This window comes from Hylaeus anthracinus, unplaced genomic scaffold, assembly GCF_026225885.1.
Source record: "Hylaeus anthracinus isolate JK02 unplaced genomic scaffold, UHH_iyHylAnth1.0_haploid 0, whole genome shotgun sequence".
Classification (NCBI taxonomy): Eukaryota; Metazoa; Arthropoda; class Insecta; order Hymenoptera; family Colletidae; genus Hylaeus; species Hylaeus anthracinus.
In genome coordinates this window covers 5,708,513-5,736,448 of record NW_026533254.1, presented here as the reverse complement: position 1 = coordinate 5,736,448, position 27,936 = coordinate 5,708,513, and the positions used below count along the sequence as shown (strand labels likewise).

At 39.1% G+C, this 27,936-nt stretch overlaps 1 protein-coding gene across 3 annotated transcripts in view; it reads left to right on the top strand.

The window, feature by feature from the left end:
• LOC128895994 (leucine-rich repeat-containing protein 24-like) overlaps window positions 1-27,936 on the top strand; it is a 311,248-nt gene that overhangs the window by 63,921 nt on the left and 219,391 nt on the right. Inside the window, exon 6 of one of the 3 annotated variants that reach the window (XM_054159088.1) lies at window positions 20,020-20,093. The exons of the other annotated variants lie outside the window; for them this stretch is intronic. The gene's annotated coding sequence lies outside the window, so the exon portion shown is untranslated. The remainder of the gene's footprint in view (window positions 1-20,019; window positions 20,094-27,936) is intronic. 3 annotated transcript variants of the gene reach the window in all.

Here is a 27,936-nt window from a genome sequence, read left to right as displayed (position 1 = left end):
TTTTCCGTTGTTTCTCCGTTATCACCGCTGACACGCAAATAACGACACGTACGGCGGTTTTAATTAGCGATATTAACGCAGTCAGGTGTACTCGCGGCCATAATGCACGCAGTGTAACGTTAGAGACTGTGTTTTTCGTGCTGATAACGCTGGTTTTTCCGTTTTATTCCCGAGAGTCGCACAATGGGCCAGGATTCGTCCGGAACACTCCAAAAGTGATAGTGCAATTTCAGTGCGAAACAGTGATTATATTCGAGAATCTCATCTCGAAAATTCTCGAGATTTCTAACAAATTTCTCACCTTGGAAGATAATAATATTAAAATATTTCTTGATTCCCGATTTTCGAACAAAATTGTTTTCAGTGTCGAGAGTTTCAGATTATACTGCATATTATACGGTAATGTGAAATAATTAATAATAAATGGAAAGACAGATGAAAATAATTATTGATCGCTAATTAAGAAAATAAATATTCATGAGACTTGGAAGAAATTTTGTATGTTTAAAATGGTTGCATTCATAACATCACGAAATAAATAAAATAAAAAATTTATACCTTCACTACAGAATGAGCAATTCAATAACCCAACTGGGGCACTACAAAATACTATGTCGTTGGTATTTCTCGTGAAAAGGGGTCATTGAACCGAACAGTTTGATTGCATGATATAAAATTTCAGAAATTAACCTTGGATCGTATCGGAGAGAGCGTCACGCAGACCGTAACACGTGGCGAGCTCTTTTCCCACGTTTTGCATAACACGTTAGGTCAATTTGTGATAATAACTCGCATACGCGACCGATATGCAGAATATCGTCGAATCGGTCGAAAGTAATTCAGCTTATGGCTCATTCGACGAGCTCGCGGTGTCGATTGGTAGTTTCTAACGCACGGGTAACGAGCGGAGTCGCTCTAACAACATGAATAATAGGTGTCGCAGAGGATCGTCACGCGAACCTAATGGCTTTATCGACACGACGTATCGCGGAAACAATGTAGGCATTCGAGGTGATTATAATCTCATAACGAAATAGCCTCGTTCATCTTCGCTAATCAGGATTCTGTATAACTTTGTTTGACAAACTCGGGTGAGACGCGCACTTTCGACAAATTGTTGGCAAACCTTGCCGAACACGTACAATTAATACGTACCTCACTCTTCCGTAACTGTTTTGCGAGCAAGACAGGGAAAACTGCGACAAATTTCCTGTAATTCTCTGTAAATATATGCTCAACATGTTTACACTGTTACCAGGAACCCTCTGATGTAAATTTATCATTTACCATTTGATCTTAATTACGTGAGTGAAAATCGTTTACTAGAATTTGAAACTTACAATTTATATTTAATCTCAGAGTGTTATTCAATTTTAATTTCACAAGCTTTTAATATCAGTAATAATCCTGAACCAAAAATAATATTCTCTCTCTAATGAAACAAAATCTCTACCTCTCTACCACGCATATAACGAGTATCGTGTAACACGGTTTCAGTATCACATTGCACAAATTAATCGTATTATAAGAGAGTTATACGGATTACGGTGGAGTTACCAACGTCGAATAATTTGTCCTTGACCGCGTATTTCCCACTTTTCCAAGACATGTTTATTAACCCCGTGGCAGTAATTTTGCATTGTTTGCGATCGAATGCCGGATATTAAATTTTTCTCTTTGAACTTGTCGCATCCTCGATACGCAGCAGGATGAAGCAATACATTTGCATAACGGTTGCTTGTATGGAAACGTAAACTGTGCATCGTAAATAGTCCAACCAGGGCTGCACCCGACAACGCAGTTATACCTGCGATCTATCGCTGTGCCAATGCCTCAATCTCTGCAACGTATGGATCATCTTCGTGTTAATTAATTCTGCCTCGATATCTGTGGTGAAATTTTAATTTTAATCGTCACTTTTGGTCGTGATAAATGAGAAGCTTGGATAAATATTTGTCCACGACTAATCAGTATAACGAGACAAGTGACACGAACATTCTCGAATCATTGTCACCCACTATTTTCCAGTGGGAGACAAAGCAAGTAATTTATTTGAAAAGTTGAGAGCACCAAATGGTGGACACTCCGCGAATCAATGTAATATCTTCAACGTCCGTGGAATGATGTACGACCGAAGTCTTGGTGTGACGGGAGAGCGATTATTTACAGCCAATCAGAGGGAGAAACCTATCCCCTGGCCGACAGACGCATAAACGCTCCCAGATCGCATCGATTGACACGGAGGATAATCGAACTGACGAAGCACGATTGATAGAACGACGCATGACGTTCAGCGCTAGAGAGTTAGAACGTGTATTGGTATGGTTTCCTTGGATAGATGGAATTTCTCCATTGGAGAGTTCCTAAGTCTACTCATTCGAGCACTGTCACGCGCGAGGATAAACTTCTTATCTATTCGTGCAGGGTATTGATAAAAACGTGGAACTTTCTTCGAGATCAATTCCTCGTGGCGATACGAGTCGTAAAGTTCTTTTCCATTTTGCAATCCAAAACTCGGTTAACGAGATACCTACGGAAAGGGTTAGGCGATTGGAAAGTGACTACACAAATGTCAAACGGGAGTGCAGCGTCGTGACACAGCTGGGAAACGATCCTCTTCAAGAAACATAGAGTCGCGAGTGGCTGCAAACTCGCCGTGGATAATTGAGCGTGTAACCGAATAGGAGCGCTCAAGTTCGTCGACGCGTACATGTACCCGATCTACGGACATGAACTTGCTCCGAGAGAGGAGTTTGGCTGGCCCGTGTACTCCGATCCGAATGCCCTCTGCCTGCCACTTACCTCCGACTAATCCGGATGTAATTTTAAATGAAACAGTTTCCGCGAGTTTCATAAAGCTGCGTTGACGGCAACAAGTGCAAGTTCCCGCGTCAGAACAACTGTTACCTCGCTGCAACCAATAATTCTTAGTTGCTCGACTGCCGTGTTCGCTACTTTCAGATGGGCAATTTTCGAATTAAAAAATTCATTGTTCTTAGGAACGAAAAAGAACAACTTGCCTCGTTACTCGTGGAAGGAATGAGAGAATGAATTCGATCGTCCCTTTCTTTCTTCTTCTTTTCTTTTATTTGCTTTACATTTTTATATGAACCCTTTGACGAGTAAGCATTTTTGCGAAATGCACACGGTTTATGAGTGTTTTGTTCCATAATATAAACAATATTTTATATACAGTCAGTCTTATAAGTATTCGTCTATCGCAGAAATTTGTCTAAATTAATTGATGAATTTGATGTTTCCAAATCAATGTTTCATGATAGATATTTCCACGAACACACTTTTCACATATATATGTTTATAATGAGTATTTAAATTTATTTGGGAACCTCAGACCTGTCATTTAATTTAGACAAATATCTTCAATAAACATAGAGGGTACGAAGATTTATGAGACTGACTGTACATCTATTTGACTGCATACTTTAATACATAAACTAGTAAGAAATTGTATGTCATTTATTTAATAATTATATTATATATATTCCATACCATATTCATTTTTAAGTGAAAGTGGAATATGAAAATTTGTTATGTTATTATTTGATGAAATATTTAATGCGGCAAAATACAAGGTACTGTATCAGATGAGTACATATTTCCTACCAAAGTATTAAAATTCATTTGTTGTGTGGTATTCGTCAAAGCACGGGTATACGCGCAATGGAACAACGGTACGCGTAGATTGCCAGACACTTCTAATTAATGTTATTTGCTTTCCGTAGTGGACAGATGAAAAGTAATCAAGATATAATATCTTAATTACAATAACAAAGATAACCGATGGCGTAACAAATGTTTGCTGCTGGAGATTTTTACTCTGTTTGGCTAGAATAACTTTGGACGCACCGGTGCGTCGCGTCGTTACGCTACCTGGCACACATCAGTCAGGACGCGTCGGTGCGCTCGTACTCGTCAAAGTGTTAAATCATCAGACTGGGGCCATCAAATATAAAATATAAAATGAAATATTTTAAATGGCGCAATTCTGGCAATTCTGCCACGTATCGCGAGGCGACATCCCTTTTTGCCCTTTGTCACCTTAGCACCGTGGGGGGGCGAAGAGCGGCTTTATATCCGCACGAAGATAAGAACGTTCCGCCTCACGGAGATTTACATGGACAAGGTGAAATGCAAGCGTGCTGGAATGTAGGAAACCGGCCCTGAAATGCTTGGCTTTTTTGCTGGCCGGAAACAAGGGTCCGCGCAGTCCACCGTTCCGTTCTGAGCTGCGAACGTAGCGAAAGGCGCCTCGCGAGAGATTTATCCTCGTTAACGTCCCGACGACTACACGTCGACGTTAGTTCTGTTCTTTACGGGGTTTTTAGGTGACGTTCGACGAACGGAAGTTCTCGTTGTTCGCCTCATACCACGTGTACCAACAATTACTGGGTACACGGTGACACACTGATTTGTTGAAGTACGTAAAACACATTTGATTTCTGGAATATACTAAGTTGTCCCATAAGTTCCCGGGCACTTGATACCAACAAATCATTTTGTAATAACATTATAATCAAACTATAATTATTCTTCCAAATAAATGCCATCGCGACTGATAGTTTTCATCCATCTTTCTAGCAGTTGTTCAATTCCGATTTGGATCAAATGTCATAAAGAATTTTAATGTCAAAAATTCAATCATTAAGTGTCCGGAAACTTATGGAACAACCTAGTATAGCGAATAGTCTTTGTGGGATATTGTAAAGTAATAATTGAAACTGCGAAGTCTCATACATTCAGGTAATTATACTGTCTCTTTCCAAAATATTCCAATTACATGTACTGATGTCATTGATATTTCGAAAAACTTCCTTCCGTTCCAGCACAGCTTTGAATCGCAATTAAATCCTGTTTTAATTAATCAAATATTGTCCTCGCTCCGCTTGAACTTCCCGACCGTACAATTAATCTGTTAATAACCGACACGCGTTACAATATATGAGCAAAATAGACGGGCTAGCATTGATGCATCATTTGCATTGTTATAATAATTATGTCTCCGTTCACGTAATTAATTAACACTTTTCATGATAGGTACGTTTAATCGTGTTGTTGCGCTGCTAAAGAAGCTTATAATTTTGTCAAATTAAGTATCTAGGAAATTTATTTATTAGAATGTTAAAGTCTCCTATTCCAATTAACAAAAATAAAAAATTTTCTCTTAAGACAGTTGGGACCTGCCACCTTCTAGAATCTATATTTCTGAAATAATTTCTCCAACAAGAAAACGACGACTTAAACTCTCCTTATTTTCACGAAAACTATAGAAATTTAAATTCGAACAAAATCTCTAACACCCACTTCAGCAGGGATCGCATCGAAGTGAAACGATCCGCATTGCAATTTAAATTCAAGCATCATCGCAGCATCCGAACGTCCATATCACATTATTACCGCCATCAAAAACACTCAAGGACTTTCTGGGGGTTGAGTGTAATAATTTCATAAATTAATAACGCCGCGAGACCGTCGGAATAATTCGCTTCGCGGGAATTGTTGTAGAACTTTCGAGGTTGCCCGCGACCTGTATTAACTCCAGTTAAATTGACTCGGTCGTGTGTTCGCGCCGGGCTTACATATTATTTATGGCGTTGACAACTGTCTGTGGATCGGTCCGCCGTCGTAGAATCTCATTCGTGTCCGAAATTAGGAAAACAGTCACACAGTAATTTCCGCTCCTTGTCCAAACAAGAGCGCGCGTTGACTCTTCGCGCGGTTTCAATTTCGTGCGCGCCGTAAATGTCTTATACCTTGCGGCTTCCTATCATTTGCATACAATTATCGTTACGGCAGACTATTTTCGCACGCGTACGTTTCCCCGATCTTTGCCGCACCGTATTGCTTCGTTTATGCGGCAAACACCTACTTATTCCTTTGTGTAATTGCGGCCAAAAGCCGTTTCGCTAATCTTCGTGTAAACATTTCTGCTCCAGAAGATAAAAATTGCTTGCTCGTCCCAAATTCATACAGTAACGTGTAGTGTAATAGTGTAATGTGGTTTAACCAGCAGTGTATTTATTTTAAAGGCTTTAGGAATTTGTTTTTGAATATACTCGATTTTTTAACTATGCGTGAAGAAATGAAGATATACATGCCTGCAATTAAACGTGAAAGATAATACACACAGTCAGTGTAATAAGTATTCATACAGGAACAAATTCAAAATAAAACTTCATATATTTATTTTATTAATAAATTTTATGGGAAGAAATAATTAACCAACATTTCTACATATTTTTAGAGTAGAATTTGTATAAATTAAAGTTTATTATATTTAATGTTAATTTATTATTTCTTTTCTTATTAATTTTATTTTAAATTGGTTCCTGTACGAATACATCTTACACTTACTGTACATGTAAGAATAAATACACTGCTGATTAGACCACATAACACTGCGATTACGAAACCGATGAGGAACACACATCAATACACGTGATGGATGCAGAATATCGAAATAAAGTGTTTCGAACAGCATGGATGCATTGCGTTTGGGGATAAACAAATGGTTTTTAACGTTAAACGCCGCCGGGGGGTTGGACGAGCGCGGGTGGAAGCCGGGAGCGCGATGTATGTGCGCGCGTGCCGCTAAATGCGCTCCGAACTCGAGCAAATGATGTACTGCATTATGCTTGGGAACGGTTTCCCCTCCGAAGCGAAAACGCTTGGTCGCTGAATAATGTTATCCGCAAGTGGAACGTAATTTGCCAACGTAGAAACTACCTATCGGGCAGACTGTTAATTTTCTGAACGTGTTTTTCTTTTTATCCAAGCGTTACCGGCACGAATGTTGCTCTCGCGGTAAGAGATGAATATCGTCTATGAATATCGTTTCGAACCGTGAATTTCGCTTGAATACTATCGCTCGTAATTGTCGAGATTGCAGCGAGGCGTTGAATATCCATTGTGTACGCGAAGCCTTCGAAATTTCGGGCAATGAAATCCCATGCGAAAATCAGTGTAGAATGCTTCGGTTCAGAATATTTGTAAACATCGATAGTACGAAGAATTGGATAACTTTGAATAAAATTCTTCGAAATCGTTTAGCGGGGTACGGTTATTTTACGGATACGTTCAAAAAGAACTTTGTAGCGTGCCTTAAAACGAAAAGGTTACAAAAATAGAATTAAGAAATTGATTTATCCAGCCCAAGACAGGGGTAAAACGTCCTAAATGCGGATCAGTGTAGTGAGAGGGCGTTAAAATATTTCAGATACGTACGAAAGGAACACGTGCATTATTTAGTAGCGTGCTTTAAACCTTTGCATTCGGATGTCTCTTCTGAGGAGACATCGTAAGTCCAGCCAAACTTTATTAGTGAATACACAGGATAAACTTATGGAAGCGTAAAATTTATAAAAGTATATGGTACCTTGAATCAAATGGAAATATGGTATTAAATATGTATTAATATATATATATATATATAACAAATATGAGTTTGTGTTACTTGGAAAAAGAATGAGTGAATAATCTACACCTTACAAAAGCGGCAAAGAGCATTTGTAGAAGAAAGTAAAATGTGGGAATATATTTTGTATGACATGGTGCAATTTATGAAGATAAACAAGGAAGTCTAACATTGCAACTTAAAAGATACAAACTATCAATGCATATTTATGACTGTTTCATACATTATCACACATTAGAATAGTATAAAATTTTGATTTTTGACATAAATATGTTTCTCAATGTCTAAAGATTCATATAAGCTCAAGTATCATTACAGTAAATTACAGGCTTTATAGGTTACATTATGTAATACGACGTGATTCCTATTTGCACACTCTCTGAGTGCAAGGGGTTAAAATGAAAACGTTACAAAAATAGAGTTAAGAAATCGATTTTTCCACACCAAGGCAGGGGAAAACCTCCTGAACGCGGATCACCGTAGTTAGTGGGCGTTAAAATATTTCCCCCGAGCGACGCTAATTTAATTCCACCTAACTCTTTCCCGGAAATCGACGCGTCAGTCGCAGCTGCGCGCAATTTACGTTTAAAAGTAACGTATTATTCGCGCTTTGCCCGCCCCTACTCCCACGCCATGATGGTGGAGAATAATTAATTCTTACAGGGGAGCGTCTCGGTGGGGGTGTGAGTTGGCTGTGGTTTCGACGTTCCTGGTCGCTGAAAACGCAACTTAAGCCAGACTCCGTCGAGTATTAGCGTTGAAGAGGGGAACCGAGCGTGTTCCGGTGGATATCGAGTGACCTTCATTAAGGATAACCTCTAATCTCGCGCAGTGTGAAAGGCTGGGCCCAGCCTCGATTTCAGCGTCGATGATATTTGCAAGGTGGCCACCACGAGGTGGCAATTACCACGTGCTGTGCGGTCCGATCGTTACGCGGCTGCGCTATCCACGAGCTAACCGACCCCGTGGACGAAATACTTCAGAAGTTGGCTCACCCGGTTGGATTGCCTGCTGGCTTTCTCGCTTGTAGTTACACACGAAGCTGTATTACGGAACCGCACCGCCGAATGTCTGGGAAATTCTCGAAATACCTACCAGCTGCCACGGTCAAACGTCAAAGCGAGTTTCCTCTCGTCTCCCGTCGTTCCAACCTCGCCAACCTATCACAAACCTCTTGGTTCGAGAACCCTCTCTGTGTCTGTGCGTTAATGCTCCACGGATAATAAACCTTTTATAATTCGTCCGTGGATAGATACTTCGTAATTCGCCGAACAGCGCTTCGCTCTTCGCCTAGGATAGATCTTCATTAAACGCGCGACGAGCTTATTTCTGCGAGCTTTGTGAACTACGCTCTGGAACGCTGTAATTAAGTTGGGGTGGCTCGCTGATTCGCTGGCTGGAGTTTGGCCACCGTGTCGCTGAGGTATGCGATACTTAATGGTCTTCGAGAATTTTCGGGGATATTAAGGGGCGAAGATCTCTGCTGATGGTCTTTGATTTCTTCTATGAAGTGACCAGTCTCGTAAGGAAAGAAGAAGACGTAATCAACTGTCTCAATTAAGGAGTTTAAAATTTAGTATCAAGACAGGATTGTTTAATCTGTTAACTGCGGAGTTCAGTTTTAAAAGATCTACACAGAGTGCCGAGTTGAAATCAAGCAATGACGAGTATACACGTTGAATGCAGGGCAAATGGTCCCATTATAAATTTTAGGAAAAAGAGAAAGGATTACATATTTATTTAACAAAAAAATTAATAATTCGTTTTGAATATGTTATTATTGCTGAAAGCTTGAAATTTGTAAAAAAATAATAAAATACATAAACAAGAAAAATTGAAGAAAGAAAATAATTTAAAAAATTTCAATTTATTTAGGTGTGATATTTTTACACAAAGTACCACTTCGCAGGCGTACACCAATATCTTGACTCCTTACGTTTTCCATTTTTTTCCCCCAGTTTTTCCGCAAATCAACGCTCACCGTCCAAAGCGCGGATTACGAATGTAATTGGTTTTGGGCCGCGAGCTCCCTCTATGTAAAATACATAGAAGTTACATTGGCAATATAAAGGAAACATACCACTAAATAATATTCTTATTATATTTTATAGAAATTTCGAGATTTTTTAGTCAATGGTATTTTTTTATTTTACATGACGCTCTTAATTGGTTGAAGTAGATCAAAGAATACGATCAGATGGATATTGGATGTCCAGAGTTGCTTAAGTTAGGGGAGTTAAGTAAACAGTACGGTTCGTACCAGACCCAGGAAGTGGTCCAGGTAGATGGTATCAGGTATCAAGGGTTACTCGATCTTGTCAAAGAAGATTGATGTGTATTGGTGCTGTGTGCCCTGTGTAGGATTAGAAAAGGTTCCAGGTGGATGCAGTTGAATGCGAATCAGGATGGAGTTTGCGTGAACGGTAGAATTCCTGGCTTCTAAAGGCCCTGACTAATGTTGTGGACAAATCGATAGAAACTATAACCGGTTAAATATCAAATATCCGAAGGAAATGCTCGTACTAAAAGTAATTATTGACATCGAAGTTATTTCCTAGGAATATTGTACGCCGAAGAAGTAACCTACGCGAAACTCAACTATAATAATATGTGAAGAAACTGGGTAAAGTTAATAAACCGTAGAAGCGATTCTGTCCATATGTCGACTGCTACAATTTCTGTCGGAGAAGTTCGGTTAGAATGAGAACTTTTCGCCGCAGACTTTTAATAACGTATATTCTCAACATCTGTGATGCGAAGAATGTTTGCAATGCAAAATTCTGCACTTCTCTGTGAAGTTACATTTGTTTAAAAGGCTATTAATCAGACTTGTGATATAATTGTTTAGAGTTCACTATTCACACTATAAGAAAATACGGAAATTTAAAGAGATTTGTTGTCAAGATTTAGAAATAGTTTTGTAAACATAACCGTCGCCATTAATTTATTATAATGATGTGTCGCGCAGGCAAACGCCAATATTCAGGTCTGCCATTGGAAAGGCAGGGCTTCGGTTGGCAGCGCAGCAACATAATCAAACCTCGTTAGCATCGACGTCGAGTGCTTGAACACTGTCGTCACTATTGCACTCGATGCACCATTAAGTTCGTCAACCTAATTCTCGTCAGTTTACGCTCGTCGTTGGCATGCGTGGTGCTTCCAGTGATTCTTGTTTGCGTTCAAGGACTCAGGGCACTACCTGCCGCGACAAAGAAGCTACAACTGTTGATTGAATTGCTTCAGATCCCCTTTCTCTGTCTTTCAGAACGAAGCAGGTACTAGTTATGAAAATATAAATCATATTAAGATATCTCGAATGAAGAAACAAAGCTTGAGGCGTCAAATCAATACACTTAATATACGTGACAACAGATTTTTTCACAGAGTACAAATCAAGACCTCGAATCTTAACCCTTTGCACTCCAAGCAATTTGGCTATTTGCAGATAGTCAACTCCAAGACCATTTTTCTTAGATTTCAGAATTATGAGGCCACGAGACACTTTTTGCAGTTTGTTAAATTATAGGATTTCCCTTAGAATTTTACATTTTTATTAATCATACATACTTATATACAAAGAATAATAGTTTAATGGAAATATTGTCCGTCATTTGATCATTTATATGAGATTGTTTGAAACAAATAAAGAAAAACTAACGTATTTTTTAACGCTATTGCTCAAGGATATCGATCTTATAACTAATTGAAATTAGATACCCAAAATAAAAGTTATTATTATAGCATGTTAATTTGTTTATATTATTTAACGTGATTTTTTACGTGCATCTTCCGTATGATACCTTGCGGAAAACACTGCCGATCAGAAGTACATATTCTCACTATTGGGGTAAGAGTACAAAAAACGCATAACGGTACAAACATCTGTTGCCATTGGTAAACGATCGCTTATTAAAGCTGACTGATAAATTGTTGGCAGTGACAGTGGCCGTAGGAATAGAACGCCTTCAAGTGTCTGAGCAGTACACGTGGGCTTAAGAGTGCCAAGGGTTAACACTGACAAGGGTTGAATCGTTCAATCAAGGAGGTTTGAGTTTTCCAAGCAACAAATTTTCTTTGTCAACTCGATTTCCTCTCGTTTCTCGACCATCTTTGAGGGTGATCGACCGACTCGCGCCGCTTCTTTGATATCCTTTACTCTCGCCACCCTAGCGCGGTCAATTTAAGCGAGACGTGATTAAAGGTCATCCAATTTGAAGGGATCGCACGGCGGGGCCTGGTAGACGCGTTAAATGACTCGCGACAGGACAAGCTTGATGAATCCCCGTTGCCGGGCACGCTTCAATCTCCCACGGAACAATCTGTAGCGAACCGGCGCGCGAACCGTGTTCATTTCTCTACGTACGAAATTATATTTGGTGTCTGATGCAGCAGGAGTATTAGCGTAGGCGTATTACGCGAATAATTCATGAGCGAGTGAAATCCCAAAGTTGGAGTCAAACTAATGTGCCATCTTCCGACGGAATCCTTCGTTCGAGTATTCAGGGGATGTAACCTGTGTGTTAGTCGGCGCCATAACTGTATTTGTTTGTCTGTTGATCCACGATTTCGTGTGATTATTCGAGGAGAAAATCGAGAGAATTCGTCGACAAATAGTTTACATGGATTGTTCATTGCTTTGCAAGAATCTACTCACGAAGCTAGTAATTGTATACGGCTGAGTTGCTACATATCGGGGTGATTACTTTTTACCCTTTGCGCTCGAAAGGTGACTCTCATTCACATATTGAGGAGTTAGGTCTAATCAGGATCTCAAAAGATCGATTTTTGTTTGCATCTTCTTAAAATATGATATTTTGAAAATATTCTCGAAAAATTTCAAGTTAATCCGATTAATAGCTTTCGAGATATCTTAAAATTACTAAAAGCAATGATCTTTGGTGCTCGTACCAACGCGCTGAAGCAAGTGGAAAACACGCTTGACGGATTTGAATGAAATTCATACATTTCATTCTAGATGTAAAAGACTTGTTTTTAATCAAGGATTTTTTGTTTTGATAAAAACTTCAATTTTTATAAACAATAAACTTTCTTTTCTTGACACTGCGTAAGTAAACAATCAGAGGCCGCCATTTTGTTAATTTTCAAAAAAAAGAAAGGGCAGTAAAAAAGGCCTCGAGTACAAACGGTTAATTTCAAAGTACAATATAGTTTCATTAGTGATTTTATACATCTAATAGCGATTTCACGTTTCGACGCACACTTCCCCTAAGTATGCACGGTATAAGTATATGCACTGACTAATGAGTATATGTATTCATTTGCACTGTAAGTATAATAAATCTACCATTTCCATGTCACGAAGGTATTTTCTAGTGGAGGAATGGAGTAAGGAGTAACAGTTAGCATTACCTCGACTTCTGCACTGTAACAATAACGCGGATACCTGAAATGTCCCCAGCGCTTGGATAACAGATCCACCACATTATCCGGATAACTCACACCGCCTCGCATGCTGCTGAATTACGAGCGTAAAGCTATCTCTCGATGCATTGATATTATAATGCATGGATGTTCGAACGTCTGAGATATCTCGCGTTGCTGCTTTTGAGGTTGTCTTAACGCGTAAGATGGAGATTAACCTGAACAAATATGAAAATTTGAAGTCACACTTGCAGGAGTCGATTCGGGGAAGTTAATTTGAAACTCAGAACAATTCAATTTAGATCCCTGCATTATTGAAACTGATTTCTGAACGAAACTTTAAATTCCCAGACTTTGGCTTGTTTCGACACCTCTTTTGATACTCAAGAGTTGAAACAAATTCCCAAGAAGGAATATTCAATCCTTATGTCGCAATTAATTCCTCTCCATTATCAAAACTGCGCAACTTCTTGGCTTGATTCAAACGACTATGTTCTGCTTTAATGACCAAGCGTTTTACTATTCAGTCTTTCTTTTGACCACACTCAGCTTTTTTAAATAGAACTTTTTCACAATCATATTTAGTACAAAGTAATTCATTTATGATTTTCATAAAACAGTACAAAGATTTCATCTCTGATTGCTTTTGTTAACGAAACATTACTTTTAGAGATCTTTTTCCTCTGCAAGATATTACTTGAAAATTAACTGTATATCAAGCAAAAGGCATCTTGTTGACAAATGAATTCTATGGTTTCACTTCGGATTCGCAGAAATTAATTATCCTTGCGTTGTTCCAGACTTGTTTTTTCAGAAGACGAATTAGGTGGCTGTAAATACGGTACCTCATAAAGCAGAATAAATCTCAGAAGGGAAAACAAAAGCTCCTCCTTCTGTACCGAGGCGTTATAGAACACAGACGCAACCCCATAACGCCTATTCTCCGATGAATTTTAAAGCATCTTTCTTTACCCGGTGCATCATCCATATTGAGAAGTCAAAGGTATTGTTCAGAAGGGAATTCAAGTTGAGAAAAAAAGTGGTACCGACTATGGTAAACAAAATGGATTCAGAAAACTACTTTTTATTGCCGAAGGATTCCTATCGAGAATTTTGCTTCGTAATGACGTCCCTGCTTCGTCTTGAATAGAATTCTATTCTTCACGTCGTACTTTTCGTCGTCAACTGCTCCAGACATTCTTAAGGGACTCGTCATCTTGTCCCTTCTCGCTTCTGGGAACAATGTCACGTGATTGCGCGATCAGACAGCGTCTCCGTGAATAATCAAAGACAGGGCTGAATTTCTTAGGAACGAACTCGAGGGCTCGGACCATCCCTAGTATAACTTTGTTCAACACAATTTGGAAGGACTTTTCGTTTCTCTGGCGAACGAACTTCACGCTTGGGAACACGGTAGAGAATTTATTTCGTTAAAACAACCTTCGTTTCGAGGAATTTACGGCAATTGCTTCATAACGCGCGAGAATTAGTTTCAAAGGATGCAGGGGAAAAATGTCTCTGTAGAACATTCCTCTTCGAGCCCTGACAAAAACAACGGAAACACCAAAGAATAATAGCGGCTACGTTGCGCCAAATGAAACGAGATACGACGATAAATATTCCGTGTCATCGCACTGTAATCTTTATCTATTCAAATGATGTTGTTTTAAAGGGATGTGTATTGTTTTACAACAACAAAATACACTCGAAGAAAGATAATAATTGTGGTTGAACAACTCGAGTCTCGCAAGGAAACCAAGCCATGAGAATAAATTGTGCGGATAATGGGTATTATATTTTAATAAATTCTACGGATGAACAGAGATTCTAAAGTAGTGTAAAAAAATGTTGCTGGGCGGAAGACAGCACAAGACAAACAGACGGGTTTATTAGAGTATCATATTGTCTGCACAATTTATCTTCATGAGTTCTTGGTTTCCCTGCAGGTCTCGGGTAATGTATCCCTGGTTATATTGTTCTTACTTTTGAACTTCCTTTTAGATTCTCGTACTCTGGTAATTCATGTTTATGTCTCAAATTTTTTCATTCTCATTTTTGTGCTCGAGTAAGTCACAAAATTCTTCTGTTCCTTAATCGATTAAACCAGATACTACTATTTCCATTATCGTACACATTGCGTTACCTCATTTTTTGTATTCACAATTTGTACAACGATTTGTATTCAGATAATTTTTATGACATTTTTAAATGACAAGTGTGTCAATCAGGATCTGTAGCGAGATTGAAAACTGATATTGCATAAACAATCGTTAACTAGAAACACGAGTGCAACTCGTCTTCATTTTCAATTTGTAACCATAGTTATGAACGATTTTCTAAGTTGGAAGTTGCATTGCGGCAATTACGATTCTAACGCCCACCTCGAGGGAAAAGAACTGGACTGGTTGGAACGGACAGATCTCGATATTCGTCGGATATCCCTATTTATTGCTATTCGTGGGTGTTCCTTCCGCCCCTAGCCGTAACGTGTGGATTTCACCTCCTCCACGGGAAACTCTGGCTGAATATCGAAGGCGATAGTGGTACCAAATCATCCTTCCTTCTGACACTTCGTTTCTCTGTGGCGTCTCTATTATACCTATTTCTTTCACGCCTGCCTCACCCTCGAGCGGTTTTCTACCATTCGATCCCATGTCTCGATAGTCGAGGACGTATCAAACCGACTAAGCATGGGTTGCACAAGTTTAAATAAAGAAAACTTTAATTTGGAAGGTCGAACAATTTGGATTTAACAGTTTCAGGAAGTAATTCAAATGATTTTGTTCGAGGTCATATTATTTATGAGTCGAAAATTCAAAAAGAATACATAAGGATAAATTAATTGATAAATCGACTATTCATCTTGCAGAAGATACAGGCAGATATTTTTTCCCCGCAACTTTTGACTCGTTTCTGAATGAAAGGGTGCACGAAAACTTCAACGAGTGACTGCATGCCGTGTAATAATTCACCGCGGTGAATCGCAATATGTATCGACGTGTCACAATAGCAAAAAAGCACGCGAAATTTGAAGAATTAAAGAGGAAAGCTGAAACACATCTCTTCGCTTTCGACGGTAGACAATATTTTCCGCCATGTGAAAGCAGTAATTCCAGATGCAGGTTGCCATCGCTCCTCTCCGTCATCTAGCCACGAAAAATCCATTTCGACGGCAACACGTTGACCTCCGCGTCGCTCACATACACGTGATTGACAGGACTTTTCACTGAAAAACTAAAGAAATTCAGTCATTCTTTTAAATTACTAAAATAAATGCATGTAGGCAACGACGTGACAGAAATAAGTATCGTGTCTACAAACGTCAAGTTACTTATCTTTCAATTTTCCGGAATCAAAATTTTGGTCTCATAGAAATCACGAGTATTGGTTTGACAATCAACACGGTAATAAACCATCGGATTGCGGCCGACGAGGAAACGTCTGTCGACGAATAACGATCATTTCACGTACATTATTCCACTTTTATTCTTTATTCTCTTCTGCTGACGACAGCTTCCATCCAGCCGTCGCTACCTTTACGACCTGCCCCATTTTTATTCTACATCCCTTTCGATTCTACTATATCGGCATGGTTCCGCTGCAAGAATACTTGAAACGCGAATACAATGTCATACAGGGTCTTTCTTTACTTTTTTATAATACAATTTTTAAAAATGTTCACACAAAGGTAAATTAATAAATACCAACGTCACAGAATCTACGACAAACGACTATAGTCACATGTAAAGTTTACTTTCTATTGAGATAAATATTATATTTACATACTATATTTAAACCTAGTTGTAAGATATATTGCATTACATACAAACATACATGTTCCTCACATCGAAGATATTTTATAATATGTTATAGATATACGGATATTATTAAAGACATAGTATTATGGTTCTTTGTAAAAAATGTCCGAAGATTTGTCAGTGCAATATCTATACCAATATAGTTAGTCACTTTAACAAAATAAAAGATACAAGACTATAGTCGGCAGTAGTCTTGAAAGGGTTGAATTCACTGTCTGCGAGGTGATTTACCAGGGCCAATCGACGTCTCTTCGTGGCATAGCCAGTCGTGCGGCGGCAACGATTCGCCTTCGCTCTATTTCTTTCCAATAATCTCGTGGCTGGATATCGTTTTCCCTAACATATCGCCGCGATTCGTGAAATCGACGCGCGTGCACACCTCCCGCGTCTCGAACGAGCTTAGTTAAGAGTTGCCTTCCACGAGCGTATCTTTTATCGAGTCGAAACGATACACAGGATCGACGAGATCACCGGCGAAACGACGAGAGCTGGTTATTCGAATCGTTGAATAATAAGTTCTGTTTGGAGCACGAAGGATTGGCAGCGACACGAGGGTGTACCATGTAGAATAAATTTTTGTTTAAAGCTGCTTATTCGATTGACAGGGGGGAATCTCTAATGATACAAATTGTAATAAAAGAGATAATTTTATTTACTACGTATAGATTCTGATATTTGAGTCGTACATTGCACAAATCGATTAACTTCATAAAACAAAAAGTTGAGAAATGTGATTAAATGGCCTCTGAAATAAATTATTTATTATTCAATGGTCAATAACATTTTGCCGTTTAAAGGTGTTAATCTTTATTATTCAGGACAGTTATTATAAATGTAAAAAGTTACAACTATTCCAAGTGGTTTGACAATGAAATACAAGGTTTTTCAAGAAGGGGAGTTAATTGATTTGTGCAGTAAATGACACATTTATCAAAACCACGCTGAAAATAAGTAGTGAAGACTATAGTCACAGAAAGGAATATAACCCATTATTCAGTCGATTCAAAGAGCGTCCCAACGTACCAGTCTAGGCTCTGTTTGACGAAATAACCACACACAGAGAACTGCAAAGTCTAGCGATGGTATGATAAAAGGAAAGATCGAATTGGAACGGAAATATTTATCCAGGATTGTCACGATGCGCGGATCTGGTTTCGCGTATCAGCGAAACGCGAAAAGAGAACGGGTGTATTATCGTAAGTTATTATCCGGCACGATGCTCTAAAGGCAGTCACGAACGAATGTCGCGTTACGCTGTCACACGCGTCGTAAATTCGGTGCTTATGAATTCGCGAGATATATTCCGACAAGAGAGCACGAAAGGGCGGGTAAAAGAGAGCTCCGGTCACGCGGAGAAGAAGAGAGATAGAGGGTAACGACAGCGGCGCAAGCTCGTAAGCTCTAATCGTTCGGGCCAGAGTATTACTACGCGATTCTCGAGTATGCGCATCCTCTGCGAAAGCAGCGTAATCCCGATTTCATACTGTTGCATGTTTAACCCGCGTGCAGTGTTTAACGATGCCATCGATCGGGATAACATGGTCTGTTAACGAAGAACACCCCACCGTGTCGCGAGGGTAAAATGCAAGCGATGCATGTTTGAGTAGGCCCGGAAAGTTCGATGCTCGATTATCGCTGGTGTCACGGTTTTCGACACTTCGCGGCTTCTGATTCGTAAATAGACCGGGACTTGTTTGCACGGTGACAGTTGATGCGTGACTTTTTCGAATCGTCCAGGGTTTCATGAATGTTTTATACGTCGCTTTTGTCGTTTCAGGGATCGAAAGAAATTGTTCACCAGACTTCTATATTGGTGCCTATGTATCTGAAACTCGAACACGGGAGATACTACGATAACACCTCGATGAAACGGCGGCAATCGGGTCTGTTGGTGTTGGTGTTGTTATATCGAGGAGAGGGTTGCGATTCTGTTTCAGAAATCTAGTGTTCTTGTTTGAATCGGTGACTTGCGATATTTAACAAGTATATTATTAATGGAGTACAAAAATGAATTGGCTCTCTATTATCGTTGACCTAAAACTGTTCTTCAGAATCATTTCTTTTAATTCTTCGCCTAAAACGGCAACTGTTTTTGATGTTATTTTCATCGAATAATGAACTGAATTTAATTTCTAGTATGTTCCATTCTGTTGATAAGTTCAAATTGTTGGAATTAACTTCTGACAGTTAATACAGAAGCCCCTGCCGTCAGCTGGATTTATTTTGCGCTCAGAAGCCACGTATTTGGAAGGAAGTTTCGAAAAGTTTCCGGTACACGTACTGCAGGCACGAAAATGGAATTGTGGATCTCATGTGACGAACTCTCGCAGCTTCGGGGGAGAGAAGCACGTGCATTCTTGTCTCGAACGCGGAGGAAGTCGTTCTCTGTTAGCTCTTTCTGTTCGTTATTCAATCGTTTCGGTATAAATTTAACAATTTCACACTTCCATCTTACCTAGTGCTTTACCAAAGTATTTTTTCCTCCAGAATTATTAGTAATAAATATAATTGTCAGGAAGTAAGAATATATTTAACATTCCTTGAATAAATACCACTAATAACTTTTTAACAATGAAAACATACACGCTATAATTAGGGGTGCTATTCTAAATAGGGGTCAAATCAATTTATAGAATGTCGTTCGATGAATAAAATATAAGAATCGGTTCGTAGATAGAAAATTCAGCACCCCTGTCCGCAAACAAACAGCAATGGAATTACACATCCTCGTCATCGCACCTAGGTCGTACAGAATTAGACCAAGGTGCACAACTTTTTCGTCCAGCGAAAAAAGAAATGCGACGCGGTACCAGTCGCGTGACTCTGTCCGTACTCCGCCACGAAACAGATAACATTTATTAGATACGCCCGGAGTTCTCGCTGCACAGCGTTGCGCACTCCGACGAAATCTCGTTAGTTGGATTAAGCGAGATCCCTCACACCCCTTGGGAAGCCTGGCGAGTGAAAAACGCGAAATTAATGGGAAGATGGACAGGCAAACGTTATGGGGGTCGGTCGGTCAAGCCAGGGTTTTCGTTTGCTAACGATATGTGTAATTTTTGGACACATGTCTCTTCAAAACAAATTACAACACGAAAGTCGTATCTGACGTCACGTTTCATTAATGCTTGGACGAGAAACAGGCAGCATTCTCACTTGGACAGGAAATGTTTAATGAAGAATAAAAGATGGAATACTTCGATCCATCGTTTGTTTGATAAAAATGATATATGAATTGTATGAAATTAGAATTTATGAATTTACCATTCGTAGTTTTATGAATAAATGTCGTTATTTGAAAATTCGAAGAATTAAACATTAGGAATTAAGATTTTAAACATGTTCATTGTAATACAGCATTCTAATATTTATTTCTGATTGTTTCAGGTAAGAAGCTCTTCTAATTACCATTTTACATTCTTCCTTGGGAAATATCCGAGAGTCAACGTTTTCTCCATCGAGTAAGTAAGCACGGAGACACATTTTTTATTCCATCGTGATTTCCAAGCAATAATTTCAAAATACTTGGCAAATTAAACAATTACTTTGGATACTATTCCAACAATTATATACATATAATTCCCGATTTCTATTAATGTGGAATATCGAAATAGGACATTTATATTTTGGTGGAATTAGCGTTAATTATTAAGAAGGAGTAATTATTTACTCCTGACTATTTTGAATTTAGAGAATGCAGTTGATAAAAAAGTCGATTTTTCGTCGAAACAAACACAGAGCTTTGCCTCAGTGCTCGTGACCCGATCTGCGCTTTTTTGAGGCTCGATAGAACTGGGTTTCGGCGCGGATAATCGCCGCGCTAATCTGGCGGTAAGCCAGACGCGATATCCCAGTTGTAACCACACCTCGGCACACGGTATCAAGCCGAACTAATCGAGACTTTGGTGGTTAAGACCGAAATTCCGTCGACCTAATCGGCCTATAATTTTATAGCGGACGTTAGCCCGATTCGTGGACTTGGATGAATCGTTTTTTCCCTTCTGCTCGCGTTGGAATTTATGGATCCACGATGTGGAAAACAGAATTTCAAATATTCTTTTCTGCTATTGGAACATTGTATGACGTCAATGATACTGAAATTGGACACTGAAAATCTTTTCTTTGGAACAAAGAGCCTTTTAAAACGAGTCCAATCACGCTTACACACTTTTTCAATGCTTCCTTCTTTTACGTATCGCGTTTTATATCGTTTCGAAGTTTTCGATATACGCTACTACAATTTATTACCAACGTAGGGGATTAATCCCCGTTTATAAGCGAACTGGTAAATGAATAAATTCATTCTCGCGATCGATGCAAGAGAACGACCCTCGTCCGTCGTTTATTTATCGAAGCAGTATGGCAAACGGCGTTCTGTAAAATTAACGAGAGAAACAACGTGATCCGTTTCTAGGCTACAAATTTTCCCATACCCAGGGATTCTTCTTGCAACGAAAGTTTCCTCCCGCGAATAGACTTTACGACGGTATCGGACGGCGTAATACACAGCGAAAAGAATCCTCTCAGGATTAAGTTTTATAACAATCAAGAGGAAGAAAATTTTAATTCATCCATTTAATCTTTCTTGATCTCCCTATAAAGCAAACTTTATCTATTTGTTTGTGTGTAGGGGTTTACAGTCAATCTCATAAGTATTTGTATCCTCTATGTCCATTAAAGTAATTTGTTTCAATTAAATTATAGGTTAAATGTTTCCAAATAAATGCTTCATTATAAATACGAACATGAGTAAACTTCACACATGTACATGTTTATTTATAATGAATATTTGGAAACATCAAACCTATCATTTAATTTAGCCAAATTTCTTCAGCAGACACAGAGGGTACGAATACTTATGGGATTAACTATACATATATTCTCAAGCGGGCCCCTACACAAGTAATACTATTGTAAGTTATTAATATGCCAAAAAAATACTGTTCACTTTAAATAAATAAATGCTACGCAATACAGCACTTCTAAGCTTAGAATAGGTGTTGTATGTTGTCATATCACCCAAAGGGAGCATAGCTAGTTTCGTGACGTGGTCAGGAAACAATGCACGCAGTTAGAATTTCGACGATATCGATTTTACCCTCTGCCATTTTGGGCCGTCAACCCCCTTGCCTCCCATGCCTCGAAGGATTATTCGCCAATTCGACGGAATTCTAACTTCGTTTTCGCGGCGACTGGCGTATCCGAAGAAAATTGGATTTCCTCGTCGAATTCCTTAATTCGAAGCCGCTGGCCACTTGTATCGCGCAGCGGATTTCGCTGTACGTGTATCGCGCGGTATTTTCGCTACTAGGAATAGAGGGACAGATTTCCCGAAACGTGGTCAGAATTCACATAATCAATTTGTCAATATTCGGAACGTTAACGTTGTTAAATATTATTGAACCCAGTATATCGAGCATATAAAGTAATTCGAAATAAGTCTTAGTAGCTACTGATAAGCTTCTTGTGTTACTTGGATAACTATCCCGATAATTAGTACTATATCGTCTGTGACTTCGCGAATACAGTGCTCGATATTCATAAACTCATCTAATGGCTTTAGCTCTTGGTCCAACAAGATCTTATAAGGGTGTGAACCTTTTCTCAAAATATGCCAAGTTGTCGTTGTTGAAATGCCTAATTGTTGAGAACTGCGAAGAATCAATAAATTACCATCACCCGCAACACTACCTCCTACAGCACCAACATTCTCTCCACTTCTTGAATTTTGCAACGATTCGACGAATAGCAAGCATAGTATTATAGTGGATCATCAATTTCACGAAGAACACGTTGAGTATTTTACAAAACAACGTTGACTTTCATAGCCATTTTGGATAATTACCAAACGTTGTTGAAGCATGTATCTTACCATAATGAATTGTCAGAGAGTGCTGAATACAAATGGCAGCTAGTATCATCATGTATATGACCTTAAACAGAGTTGCCACTTCGTTTTAAATACATATCGGTCCTATTGAAAAATTCTGTATATAAAAATACAGAAAGTTGTACTAAATTGCACAAAAAATCTACGCATAGTTTGATCGAAATTTCCTTCTTAATCATCCATTTTAATCGTGATTTATATTTCACACTGCGATGGACTCCGCTCATTCCACAAGAGAAGGAATGCCAGTCGGTCGCTTGAGGGCGTCTCGAGTTTCCGACAGAATCCGGACTTTCCCATCGAGTTTTTCGATTCAAAGTAAGTCGTCGGAGACGTGGCCAGGGGTGGGGGACGAAAATTCTGTGCTGCACGGGGCGTGTCGAAGTTTTTATTGTGTCACAGACTCCGGCCGCGTTAAAACGCGCGAGCTCCTGCCGCGCTCCAGCAATCTTAACTTTACTCGAGGGTGTCCGTGGCTATCGGACCAAGTTAAAATTCCGCTGTGCTCTTTCCAGAGGATTGTTTAACACGTCGCATCAAGAAGCTCTCCACACCTGACTACTTCTTCACTCGCGTACGTGTCCTACTTTTAATAGAGTCACTAACGTCTCCTGTTTGACGATGCTGAATATTATATTTTACTCTAATATTACACTGAATATTCCTGGGATTTTGAACCTGAAACAGTTAGTTTTAAATATATAGTTTGAAAACTGACATTGTTTTCCTACCAACCTAATTACGTGACTATGACGATGCGCGTCGTATGGCGCGATATCGTCATGCGTCGAACACAGTCCTTTCATCAATCAACAATGCTTTCGAACGCGGAAGCGAGATCCCTCTGATGATATACTGCACACGATTTTGATTATCCTGAGGACTATCGTTAGGAATTTCCGTAGCCAGTTTGCTACGACAGGGTCGAATAACCGCGGAGTACGAATACCAGCGAGAGTTAAGCCGGAATTTTGCTCACGCGGTAGTGCCTGGGACATCTCGAAATTCGATACGCGACAGAACATGCGTAGATTACCTTTTTAAACGAGAGAAGATTACCTTTGAAACCTTACAAACGATTTCCTAAGTTTCTGAACGTCACGTCCCACCGAGTGCTCGTACTATTACTATTTCATGCATGTAGCGTCTTTTAGCTTAGCCTTTTAAAATATCAAAATCACTGTTGTCCAACTGTATATGTCATTATAAGTAGTTTTATTTAATTTCGGTATGTTATAGATAGTATTCTCCCTAGACTTTAACTCACCGTGTCTGTTCTTATTTTACCTAACCCTGTTCGACTGAATCCATGCCTCATAAGGTATTCTTTTCTCTCTTCGCAGTTTCTTGTCTCTATAACTTCCTTCCCCTTTCCTTTAAAACATTCCTTAACTAGTCTTTCGTCTACTGGCATTCCTTGCCTCGCTCCTTATACCCGTCCTAATTCTCCTTTTCTCCCATTTCCTTTCTTCTAACATTGTCTACCTCGACGTTCAAAATTCCAGACATAGACGTCAACTTAAACATTTTGTTCGAATTTAACTCAGCTCTTTCTGTCTACCCGAACATCTGTACTCTTACCAGTCTTTATTTTATATTGCGTCGAATATTTTGTAAATGCGTCGATCAAACGAACTTTTAATTGAAAAATTGCGATTCAGAACGATGCACGACTCAGTTAAGGCCGCGAGGATCCTCCATAAACGCCAGTGGCGCAACTCGAAAGCAATCGACGCGAGGAAAAAGCACCAGCTTTGATGCACGCACAGTGTGTTTGCGTTAAAGGAGCCACGCATCGACGATTACCGACGTTCCACGAAGAACCCTCGGATACGTTAACGGAAGGTATGAAATATCAGAAAATACCCCGATGATTCGCGTAACGTTGCATCCGTGTAACAATGCTTCATACCGCGATGCATCTCCTCCAGGCCTTTGTTTCCAGGAACGATGTTGTTCCGTGGAACGGTGATGTTGAGCATCACTTATGAGCCAATCGGAGCGTTACACGCGTTTCTACTTCGGTCTTCATCATTTCCGGAGTTGGACTTCTGAGTAATTAATTAAGGTACACTTGTGATCGCGTTATTTTAATTGCATACAATCGCGGATCGTTACTACTAGTGGACGAAAGTCTGGGATCTCCTACCTTGGTTACGGACCATGTAATAATATTGAAGACTAGCTGCGTCCCGCGATTTCACTACTATTCTTATTCTATATCACATTCGTGATTATATTATTTACTCACGTAGGTACAATGATTATTGTAGTGTTCATGGAAGCACGTAGTTAGGTACATCGTAACAGCTGAACGCATTTAATTCGGTGTAGGGTAGAGATAGATTTTTAAATGTAAATATTATTGACGAATTCGGTATTACATTATTTTTCACGTATATCCAACCATTTGGTCAGCGTACGCCGATAAAGTAGTCAAGCAACATTTTTCTTCCGACTTGTTTTACAAATTTTGAGATTTCACATTGTAAACGTAGTTTCATAAAAATAAAACATAGCCTATGTAACTAAGGGATAGTGTAGCTTTCTATTACTGAATATTTTTAAAATCGGTTCAATAGTTCCGGAGATTACTTCCTACAAACTTTTCCTCTTTATAATATTAGCATAGATAATCAATATATTATCGTCACTCACAAAGAAAGAAACAAGCATTTATTAATGTAATTGATGGAGATGCTAATACTGCTAACATACAAAAGAATATCAATTGTTCAAAAATAGATACTTAAAATAGATATTTTAGCAAAAGAATGAAACTGCTCCCCTGCACTTTCGCCGCTATTCTCGACTATACATTTCCGTCAAGTTGATTTTCTTTCCTCGAATTGTTTTTCGTCGGGTCGACGGTATCTCTGGTCTTCTCCTTCGACGAGGAGAAAAAAATCGATGGGAGCTCTTTCAAAGGAACGCGTTACCTCCGTTGCGTTATTCAAGATGTCGAGGAGGGACACGTTAAGTTTTCACCGCACAGGGACGAATGACGACGTCGCATTAACGTTACCCAACCCAGCCTTTCTTCCTGCCAGGATCGTGAAAGTTTCAAGATCGGTCGTCGTCCTCCGGCTCGTATTTTACGTTTCCTTTTACGTCACCTTACAGCGAAGTAATCGCAACTGAGAATTCGAATACATTGTTAACTGGAACTCGTTCAAGTTCTCGTGTCTATTAACGTGTATTAGTGGGATGAGATCGCACCGGCTACGTGCTTCACCAGTCGATCGACGTGGCAACAACGAAAACTTTACGCGATAGCGAAAGTAGTAACTCGATTGTACTCTTCCACTAACATAATTACCACTTTCGGTGATTCCACGATCGTCGCAACAGAGCGGAAGTGATTCTTTGCGAGCCTACGCGAATTTTGTTCCTTTTGAAGGGTTCTAAACTGACCTGTTAGAGTTTCTTGATTATTTCTTAGGTTGCTTTGCTCTGGTGCAAGTATTTTTCGAGAATGTGTATTATATTTAATGCGTGGAAAACAGGAAATTTTATGAATAATATTATCGTGTTATTTTACGAAGTATATTATGCATACGTTTTGCATATGTTTTTCATATTACCTACGCCATAGATGCATAAAATTCATTACCTAATAATTCCCAAGATCCGTTGCAGTAAATATACAGTTCACTGAAATGTTAAATGGAATATAACATGAACGAAATGGGATACAAATGGAATATAACTAATGCCCTGAGCGGGAGAAGTTGACCACCTCGTTATTTCAAATTTTACGTAGAAGTTTAGAAAGAAGTCATTCCGCATGAGGAAATAAATCGAAAGTGTAAAATAAAGTTTTCTCGTACGGGCGTTCGTTATCGAAGAAATCAATGTTGAAAGTTCGTAAGGCACGCGCGCACTCGGCCTACAGTTACTTTCGACCTCAAAAACCACTCGAGTCTCTTATTACAGAACGTAGAAGCAAAGAGATCAATGCGTTTCGTAAAAATCCAACCGAAAGTTGAGCATTTTAATTCTTTTAATTCGCGAACGAGATGAAAGTACCGTCAAATCGCGAATGCTTGACCTTCTTTCTACGGAATCCCAAGTTCCAACCCTTTGAATGCATGAGTGATAATTAGGTTTAGGTATTTCTGCCGAGCAAACGTTATTTTTAATTACTGAATGTCGCCCAAAATTTGTTTGAAGATCTTATTACAATTTCATTGTTTTCACTAACAATTCTAAAAAGTAAATATGAGCCGTTCATTGCACAAGTCGATTAACTTCATAAGACAAAAAGTTGAGAAATGCGATGAAATAATGTACATTGTTTTTTAAAATTCCTTGTATAATATAAATTTAAATAAATATTGAAAACAGTTCTTTCGTTTTCAGGAAAGTTATTATAAATATAAACAGTTATGACTATACCAAGTGTTTCGACACTTTAATTAAAGATTTTTCAAAAAGTGGAGTTAATCTATTTGTGCAGTGAAGGCTTCATATAATAACCTCTTTCGAATATTTCGTTTCCTAATTCGTGCAAGATAAATAAATAAATAAGCGAATACATGAAGATTAAAGTGGATTCCATAGATGCGTCGGCGTCGCGCGTTGCCATTGCATGATAAATAACACCTACCCCCGGTTGTGCGAGGATCCCCCGTGTCTCGTCGTCGTCCCGTTATTAAATTATAGCGCGATACGTTCCCCAGAATGGTGAGAAGTCGATAAAATAATTTTCTTCATACACCCCACGGGATAGCGTTACGACACCGCTCGCATTAATAATGCATAAGTCTCAACAAGATAATCCGATACGCGTTTAGCTTAGTAATCGCGATTCAATTTCCATTTGCTATTCATTGTTCCCCGAGATTGTCTCACTTTGTATTCCCAGGAAGGATTTGCCAACCCCCCGAATCCACGCGGCTACATCGTGTTTTGACGTTTCTTGTTTTGTGTTTCCCATTCCTACAACACACTCCGCTCCCTGGACTCGGGCAGAAAACGGAGAGGCGAATTTCGTCAACGTGTTCGTATTGCTTCGTTCTCATTTCCTCTTCTTCTTCTTTCATTTTTCTTCCCTTGCCTCTTCTTTCTTAATCCGCCCTCCGTAATCGTATAATTACGTGCTGATTAAGCAAACATTACAGCGCGCGAGAGGGGTGAATTATTGCTGATGACTCATTAAATTCGAACTACGACCACGGAAAACGGCAACAGTTCTGCTTTTTGTATCTTTTGCAATGCTCAAAGGGTGAAACACCGTGGAAATTTTGTATTCTTTGATTTCTACGGTGCCAAGTCTCTTCTAGCGAACGTGTTCGCGTTCTTGAATTTATACGTAAGAGAAATTAACTGGTTTTAATAGATAGAAATACTTCCTTGATATCAAGACCATTAACTCCACAATGTCTAAATCAAACATCAGGGAAAGTAGCGCA